The sequence below is a fragment of the Trachurus trachurus genome (genome assembly GCF_905171665.1).
Source record: "Trachurus trachurus genome assembly, chromosome: 10".
Lineage (NCBI taxonomy): Eukaryota > Metazoa > Chordata > Actinopteri > Carangiformes > Carangidae > Trachurus > Trachurus trachurus.
Window position 1 is genome coordinate 23,638,356 of NC_139894.1, and position 10,212 is coordinate 23,648,567.

The window sequence follows — 10,212 nt, forward strand, 5'->3', positions numbered from 1 at the left end:
TCGTGTCTGGATGGATTGGCCAATAATCAGACAGTCACCTTGGTAATGAGGACTATAATGCCATAATACTCTGTAGTAGGGGCATGGCAGGACTTTAATATGCAGATTCAACAAAGGTGACTCACTGCAGTATGTTTGTTTTAACAGCTTTGGGTAGTTCTGGTTTTGTGTTCCTTTAATGTCAGGGGGGGGGGGGTAATGCTAATTATGCTTTGTCCTTTATCGTAACGGCCTTGCATCATGAAACACCCTCTTAATTTCTCTGCTATCCCTCTGGGCAGTTAAATCATTCCTGAGGAGGAGCCTAATGCATACTATGAATGTATAAGTCTGTATCAGCATGGACCTACCGCTCCACGCTCGGTTAGAAATCAACCTTACCCTTATGCAGCACAATGCACAACACAAATTAAGTATAGGAATGTGAATAAAGAGTTGTCCTTATGTTTTAGATGTTCTCCTCATTTTTACATTTTTACATTTTGTTTTTAGTGAGCATGAAAGTAAATTAGCATTCCATTTTTTTCTCTTTCTGGCGTGTGTGCAGACCTGTGTGGACATTTTATATGCAATTAAAAGCATTTTAATCACCAGAAGCAACCAGTTAAAGAATGGTTTGGTTTTTAATGTCTTTTAAGCAGCTGTAAATGATAATTTTTGAAATATCATCGAAAATCTTCATTTGTAAGTTTTGGTAATCTCATCAATGTAAAACGTCTTCAGATACATTATGCACTAATGAATGATTTTTCCTTTATCCATGTTATACAAATTGTCTGTCCCTGGGACTCTGATAATCTGTCCTATGATCCTTTTGAAGCTTTGAAGTCTGCTAATGTCTCGAGGCGTTTCTATTGATATTTCTTATAAAGGTGAGCAGCACATCAGACATTCACAAATCATACCTCGTCTTGTGCAGATGCTGGTCACAACAGCACAAAGAAGAAGCGTAACTGTCTTGTTGGTGAGCATATTAACAGTAATATCATATCTCAGTGGTTGGTACTGACATTTCCATCCCAGCTCATGACATTTGATCAAGACAAGTTGTTGATGCGTTCTTTATGAAATCCCCAAGAGGCAGGAGTGGGGAAAAAAGAATTCTAGTGATCCTATTGATCGAAACTCCTTTCTCTCCTCTGTTTATGACTCAAGAAGAGGTTGTGGGAGTCTCACTAGATTAAACTTTCTAGCTTCCTTTTTTTCCCTGAAAAAGTCGAGGTGATGCCGGTTCTATGACAATATCAAAGAAAGCCAATGATAGCCATACAATCAAGTTAACCAAGGTTGTAGCTGTTGGTTTACCATCAACAATATGTTTTTTCACGCCAGTGGGCTCTCAGCTAACATCAGTATAGCTCATGCAAATGGCAGGACACAGTCAAAATACATGTCTAGCCAAACCAAAGACATCTCTTGCTAACGCAATGTATAGCTTGAGTTAGGGGTGTTGAAACATTATAAATCAATTAGTCAGACACATAAATGATTTTAGTCTTAGTCATACCTGAGTGTTAGCACTGCTTTTTTTTTTTTTGCTGAAATGAATATGAATGAACATCAACAAACACAAGGCTCTTGACAGTTTTTTTCCTCCTGTTTTCAAAAATGAAAAATGGTGGTAAAACTTTTTTTTCACCTGGTAAAACCTTTTATTCCAAAAAAAGAAAAAAAATAAGGAACTCAAGAAAGATTATTCTGACAACCTTTTTTTTTCCTCACCTGTTCTTGAGCAACAAACATGGGAAATAAAAAAAAATTTGATCAGATTCAGAAAACGGATCTCTTTTGCCTTGCAGGGCTTTTAAAGCATTTGTCCACAGCTAAAGAATATACATTTACAGCAATTAATGATATTTTAACTACATCTATAAATATATTTTGTTCAGATGGGCAACAAAAACATTTCTCTCAGATTTACCTATATTTTTTCTGTTCTCAGTTCTATCTCAATAAACAAAACTTTACTGTTGATCCATTGTTTCAGATCAGACCTATCAACTCTGACAGGCAGCCTTGTAAAGAAATGTAAATGAAAACTGTGGGACATGGTCTGTTACACTGTATATTATGTGAAAATATGCCTCTTTCATATATTAAAGGATTTAAGATAACGAAGCATTGTTTTCTTTAAGCATTTGATGGTTAATGGAAGAAGTGCTACATTACAATCTGTGGGTAGTTGAGTATTTCCATTATATGCTACTGTATACCTTTTAAGGAGAAATTGTGTTACAGATGTGTGGTTGGCGATTATTTTGCAGACTGTTGTGTTGTCACACTGACTGTGATGTTGAGCCTTTCTTACTTATTCCAGTGCTGAACTCAAGAGAAAGGTCAAGCAGTAATGCACTGTCTGACGGTGACTAAAATTTGAACATGAGTGCCGCAGTAATTGCCCTACTTACAGTGGAATGTTGTTTTTTAGGTTTTTTTTTTCAGTGATTAGGAAATGTTTTAATCTATCATATGATGGGTGAGTCAGCCAATAGAGGGAGACAAACAGTGACTGTGAATTCAGACACTAACACATTGCTGCTGTGACCTAAGCTCACCATCATATTAAGTATGCAATACAAAAACAGCTAAAAATGTAGACATAGACACATGTCTGAGGTAAATTAAGAGTGGGTGGATTATATTTATGCCTTTGCCGGCTTTAGAGATGGAGCTACAGTATGAGCTATGGGCCTGCAGATCCATTCAGGTACCTGCTATTACAGCTCTGTCTTTAGATGTTGAGATCAAAGTGAATAACTCTTCAACAAAATTAATCCATCAACTTCAGAGGTTATTGACGTTTTCTTTTATCGTGCATCTCAAAGATAAAACCCTCCATTCCTGCAGGATGCACAAAGTGGAGCTGTTTCCTTGACACTGAAAAAGAAAAAAAAAAACATCTCACTGGACACAGGGAACATCAACAAAATGATTATTTGTAAAGCCCTGAAAACTCTTATATTTAGCACCATGCCTTTTTACATAATGCACACAGCGTCATGGCAGCAAGGACAGCTGCTACAACAGAAAATCCTCCTTTCTGATTAAATTTTAAGTGGCTCCTACCATGAGCATTATCTGTCCAATATGATGTGATTGGCCTTGTATTTTTATCTGCACAGGAAGCATGAGAGCTTCCTTACATCTGCACAGTAGTTTGTCATACAAAAACAGACCATTTAATATTATTTAAGGGAACCAGTTCAGCGATAACACAGCTAGATAGACGCTCCATTTCCTTCATGAGTGAAGTTTAAAAATTTAATCACCAGATTGTATCATATATCTGCAAGGCTTCATGCTCTTTATGGTGTCTACCACTGTGGTTTTTCTACAGTCTGCCGCCTCGTGTCCACACCAAACATGGTAATGCATCTGGCCTCCTGAACTCTATTTGAAAACATTCGCTACTTGGATTTCGCTCTTTGTGTAGTTCAGTTGAATGATGGTTGGAGTTCCAGCAGCCTGAATCCATGCGCACGTGTTGTTGGTCTATGAGACGGAAAGTTAGAGACAGATTTGCGTGCAATAAGAAAAGTGTCTTCTCTTTGGGGCATGCAATAGTAGTTAAAACATAATTTTATCACATGATATTATGTTCTGGTTTGGGGTCAGGAGCATTTTGCTTTACAGAGATTCATGTGTAATGTACTAGCATAAAGAGTATCTACAGTAAAGTCTGTATCATGTTTTGTTTTCCCTTTTTTCCTCCAGACAATTTCCGATCCACACCACGTCAAACTCTGATCATAACCCAGTCCAATTGTTACATGATGAATAGTGCTCCATTAAATAGCCAAAGAAGATGTAAATAAAAGCCAGAATTCGATTGATTTAGGCTGAAAAACAAATCTATGTAATTATGTAGAATAAACATAAATATTTACATTACACACACAAAGTAAAGACGTATCATATTGTTTCACTTGGCCCTGTTTGTTTGTCATATAGATATAACGTCAAAATTATCATTATCTCCATCTCCAAGATGATAATTGAATACAGTGTTTGTGCTACATGGTTTGTCTTTGTTTACAGGTTTACAATCTGTTTTTATGAATTTTTAATTGGCTCATATTGTTGCATTTGATTGAATAGTTGTTGCATTTAGTCATAAAACCAATTTTGTTTTTTTTGTCCCACATGTGTGTTGGTTTTGACATGTCAGTAAGTGTAGAAGGGACAGTCCACTCTGGCTTGTTGGTTGTGGGTCTGCCCGTCAATTAGGAAGAGTGGAAACACATTTACATCAGTGGTGAAGGCCTGGACATTGTTAAGATGTAGGAAGAGGTGAAACTAGTATATGCCTGTGCCCTTATGATTAATCTGTTGTCTGATTATGATTGCCCGCAGTCACAAATGTATGCATGAAGGGCCTGTTTTTGTAGCTCACCCTCACACTTACCTGTGCAGGTGGTCTGTTCCAGTGAGGTAAGGAAGTGAAGGTAAAAATCCATCCAGTGGCCAGAGGGAGGAGGGTGAGTGACAGTGTCTTTTGGAGGCTTAACATTTTATTTATTTATATGTTGTTTAATTAATATCATTCATGTTTATACTTTGTGGGTATGATAAAATGAAATAAATATTTATGTTTGCTCTACATAGATTTGTTTTTCAGCCTACATGCATCTAATTTTGTATTTATTTACATCTTATTCAGCTACTTAGTGGAGGACTATTTACCATGCTTCATCTCATGTAACATTTATTTATTTATATAATTTTTGTTGAACTTCTCAGTCTCATCTTTCCCTCTTGGTTCATGTCTTTTTATATGATAATAATAATCCAGTGCCCTTTAATTGAGCATTTATACATGTAAAACATGTATATAAAATTAAATAGGCTATATAGTAATATTACTGTATACTGCATGTTTTATACAAACACTACACATGCGTGACCCATACAACGCACTGTATGTGCTCTCAGTATAAATACAGATTTCTTATTTCTGGTTTAGCTGCTTGACTCTTATTCTTTAAAGTCGACCAGGAAGCAGTCACCTCCTGCAAGGCTGCTTCTTCAGAACTAAATGCTAAAACATTATCCTCTGTCTGATCTCCACCTTGTTCACATGAGATGCTGTTACACATTTCTGTCTGCTGAGAGAATTTAAAATATGAATGAACTGAAAGCAGATGCAGCTGAGATATAGGTCATACTTATTGCTTCATGGCCACCAAACCACGTGAAACCATGTCTGGATGACCTCCTCAGGCACTCATGAGTGCAACAACTGTACATTGTTTGTTTCATGTGAGTGGAGTTATAGATTTGATAAATTAAGCTCAGTTTCCTTATATCAAGTGTTGGCCCCCTTAGTTGCAATCTACAGGCTAGGTGGTAGAAAGTTGTTCTTATAAGTTTATAACGAGATTTGTTAGGGCATGTTATAAATTACACATTTATTTCAAACAACTTCAAAATTCAATGTGTGCCCTTATGATCAACAATCTGTTAGTACAGCTGGTGTTAGATATCACAGATTTGCAGCCGATCTTATGGACCACCGACCTAGTGAAGAATCTGCAGCACAATGAGTATAAATTGGTTACCACCACTCATTAACGAGGTGCTTCACATTTATATATACAAGTTTTTTTTAAATTATTCATATTTGAACCAAAGTAGTTACTCTACGGCCTCAGTAATGAGCGTAACATTAAATAACAGTTTTTGTAATTCTCTAAAGATTCGCCAACAGTTTAATGTATACATCTAATTATAATTCTAATTTAATTTTCTACCAGCCACTAATATACACCTAAACTTTCGAGGGGAAAAAACTATATTGTCAGCAAAATAGAAAGTGACTTTACTTTGCTGTCCAGTGGAATTACAACACTTTCTCTGGCTGTTTTGTTCAATTTATGATTGTGGGGTTTTGCTGGGCTGCAGACTTTGTGTTGCTCTGCCAAGGATAGCTTAAGCCCTGTCGCCTTTCAACATTCATAAACTCTGCTTCTCTCCTCCGCAGAATTTATTAGAGAGAATTCCCACACTTCACTTCACTGTAGATATGATCAAGCAAATGTCAGCGGAGAATAGGTTTAGGCCCCAGCTACATCCCTGCAGCACTGCGGTGCCTGATGCTTAGTCAATAGTCAAAGACCCCATAGGTTTGTGCTCAGGGTTTCACAGAGTTGTTGTAATCCTTGGCTGAGCAGCTCAGTTCGATCCACACAGTTTGTAATTAGCCAATTAAAGAGCACGGTGGGGCCACTGTTGACAATTTTAAAGGAGTCGACTGGCTGCTCTTTGGTGCTCATGGCTGAAAAGCCTCTTCTTCCTGGTGGTGCATCAGCCTGCGCTTAAACTGCATTTACTGATTTTAAGCGGGAAAAGCCAAGTTAAGTGAAACAATTATTACTTTCACTTTCTAAACGCTGCATTTTATTTTTAAATTCTGTTCGGCACATTCAATCTGAGCATGGTGAATTAAAGTTTGTGCAATATAAACACAACCCCTGCTGGAAATAATCGCATGTGCAACAACTGAAGCCCTCCTATTCTCTTTATCAACAAAACACAAATTAATCAGACAAATCATAACACAAATATGGTTATGGCGTCTCAGCAAGCATAGGAAAAACCCACAACTCTGGAAGAAACCCCACGACAGACACACTAACTGATCTGAACAAGCATCAGTCATCAAGGAACACTAACACATTAGGACTCAGTGGGAAAAAGTCCCTGTGGTTCTCCACGAGGGGAAGAACCATGTCAGCCTCCAGATAGGCCTGTTAGTCTCGCTGGCATGGACAGCAATTGATTTTATTGATGTGTTCTGTGGAGTGAACTGTCAAAGGCACCCATTCAGTAGAAGGTGACGTCACATCTGCGTCAACTAACTTGGAGAAAAAGACATCACATGACAGTACTCAGCTCCTCGCCTCTTCTTGTGGTGTGTTAAAGGCAGTCTTTCAGAGCGGCGGGCCAGAGATGGAGGGGCACCAAGGAGTTATTGACAAGCACTGCAGTTGCTAGAAATATAAATCTTTGAAGTATTGGGGGGAAAAACACTTGATACACTCAATCTTCGAAGTGGTGTGCTCTTTCCTGTTTGTTTTTTAATGAGAAGAACAGCATCTTATTTGTCTCCTTATCTAGTTTGGGTGAAAAGAACGGTAGCCTAAGATTTTTATCTTTTAATCCTCCAGTTTTGTCCCCACATGATCTGCGAGTTTGTAAGCAATAGACAACACAGACGCAGACATCAAATTATGTCATGATGTCTGACCATTGTGGAGTTTGCTGTGGTCCAACAGGCCTGATTGGTTGATGGTGTAATTGAATGAGTTTCTGCAATTACCTGAAAAACAGTTATTGAATCAGAGCCCAATTTAATTAATGGCAAGAGGGATTATGGCTGAAGCACAAATCTCACGGCATTGCTCTTAATCTGCTGGCACCTCAGTCACAGAAGCATGCCACAGGGTTAAGTTAAAGGAGGGAGTTTCTCAGGCCAACCATATTTCACCCAAGTGGCTCTGCTTTAAAGACAGAATCACACAAGAGCTAATTGCATGTCACCCATTTTTAGCCGGAATATTTATCTGCGGCTATATATATTTATAGTGCTTTCAAGGTGCTGGACAAGGGAGCACTGTGTGTGTGTGTGTGTGTGTGTGTGTGTGTGTGTGTGTGTGTGTGTGTGTGTGTGTGTGTGTGTGTGTGTGTGTGTGTGTGTGTGTGTGTGTGAGAGAGAGAGAGAGAGAGAGAGAGAGAGAGACTTAGGCCACTTATAGGGACACATTTTTACATTTAATCAAATGTTGTGCCTAACTGGGGATAGATTGGTGTTGGCAAATTGGTTTCACTGCAGATACATTTATTACAGTGTAAACTGGTTTATGTTTTCATTAGGCAAAGGTTAAGGCGAGGGGAATGGTTGTAATTGGACATGTACTACTTATAGTTAAGGTTTGCCTGCAGAGAAGCTGGGTAAGTGAATGTGTAGTCATTAAGAGGAAAGATTGACATTTTGGGAACTATGCTCATTAGGGTGCTACAGAGACTGTGCTGCTTGGTGGATTTTAAGCCAGGATGGTGAGCTGTTAGCTGGTTGGTCGGCAGCTTTAGCCGCCCTAGACTGACATATCTCAACAGCTGCGGGATGGATTGGATTGAATATTTCAGATAATCATGATTCCCTCGACATGAACTGAAACACCCTTGGTGCCGGCCACCACCATCAGTCCACTACTTAATGAGCAGATCCTTGCAGGGGGAAAAAAAACCTCTCTGTGAACCTCAGCTTGACTCTGTGTCATATTAACATGAGTGTGTTAGCATGCTGATGTTAGCCTCAGTGTGGCAGTGGACGACTAATTCTGTTTTAACTTTGGACCGAGGCAGATCATTTTTCTCCCTGATGCCACTTATATGCTAAGCTAAGCTAAGCTAACCTAACCCTGTAATGTCTGTTTGCTTTGTATTTACCAAGCAAAGATGTGATTGGCATCAATCTTCTCATCTAGTGCTTTCAAAGTAACTGAATTGACATTAATTCCAGTAAGCAGGTCACATGCAAGCCAAATCCAATCCAAATTAAATTAAGTTTGTTTTTTTTCATCAATGTTAATAGAAAAATCTATATTTCTGCTTTTTTCGGCAAATGTTCCCAGTTCAATTCTGAGTGCAACCTATACATAATATTGCCATGCAAAGCGTCATAATGATATTGGAGGGGGGAAATCTGTTTGGTGCATCCCCAAAAGCATGTGATGTTGGAGCTGGAGGAAGTTGTAACAGACTGCCTGGTGTGTACAAACACAGACCTCATCCTTCATTCAGAGCTCTAGGTTTTTCTGAGAGTCAGTGCTGTTATTATCCCTGAATACACAAATTAAAATGTCCCCTCTGAGCACTGCAAAAAAAAAAAAAACTTCTTACATGAGGTCAGAAATACTGAAGAATTTACAGAATAAAGCTTCCTAAAGGCCCTCGAATTGTTCTAATTAACAAGTTAATGGCCATGTTTCTAGAGCATTAATCATGTCCAACTCCAGCATGAAGGGATCAGCTAATGGCACTCTAAAAACAGCTAAAAGTGAAGTCCTCGCTCACTTCATGTACCAAAGAGTTTAAGCTTTATTTGGCATGAAATATGGAATCCTATCTACATAACCGTATGCTCATAATCACATAATTTCTCTATATATCATCAAGGCAAGCTTCCATAATACATGCAGCTGCCAACAAGTCTTTGTTAATCATATTAGTGAGAAACAAGTTTTCAATACCTCTGACTTCCTCCTCACCCTCTTTAGGGCTGCATAATTGTTTATCCCCCACCTTAATATGTGTTACCACAAGGGAATTTAACCACACTCCTTTTGAGCTTGTTTTAGTGAAGTCATGGACTGATAGCTACTGTAGCTAGGAGCTACATAAACTAAGTCACTCGTGTGTGTGTGTGTGTGTGTGTGTGTGTGTGTGTGTGTGTGTGTGTGTGTGTGTGTGTGTGTGTGTGTGTGTGTGTGTGTGTGTGTGTGTGTGTGTGTGTGTGTGGGATGGACGCCCAAACACTGTGGCAGCTTTGTTGAAAGGGACCTTTGTAGTAGAGGAGAAGAGGATGAAGAAACACATGCAGCACTGCAGAGAGACACTCACGTGAACGTGAACACACAACCACTCAACCAGACAACAACAGCACTGATCTTGACATTGCACATCACTGAAGAAAATAACCAGAGGTATACTGTAGTTTAAGTGTCATTGAAAAAACTGCAAAACAAGGTCCAATTACAGAAGCTTTTAAGCAATTTTCAACTCATGTCAAGGTTGAACTGCCACTGTTTCTTTGGATGTTTGCAAAATGAGGTATGGTTTGCCATATGACATTGACATATGTGTATTTTACATTTTTATATGGAAGAATTTCACAGCCCACCCACGTACCAGTCTCCAGTATTGCATGTTTATGATTACATTCTTTTCATCTTCTGATCTTTTATCTATTATATTTCTTCTGATCTTTACAGTACATTTTCTGAATAATGAGTTTAGTAGTTGATGATATAGTAAAGCTGACAAATGAAACCTTAAGATCTGTAAATCCTCCGAAGTGTATTTATTTATACTATAAACCCACAAAACATGGGAAAACATGCAAGACATATAATACAAAGACAGTCAGAACACAAACACACACAGTGCTGACAAATCATATGCCTTGACAAATGTTTGCATTTTCAGTTGAAG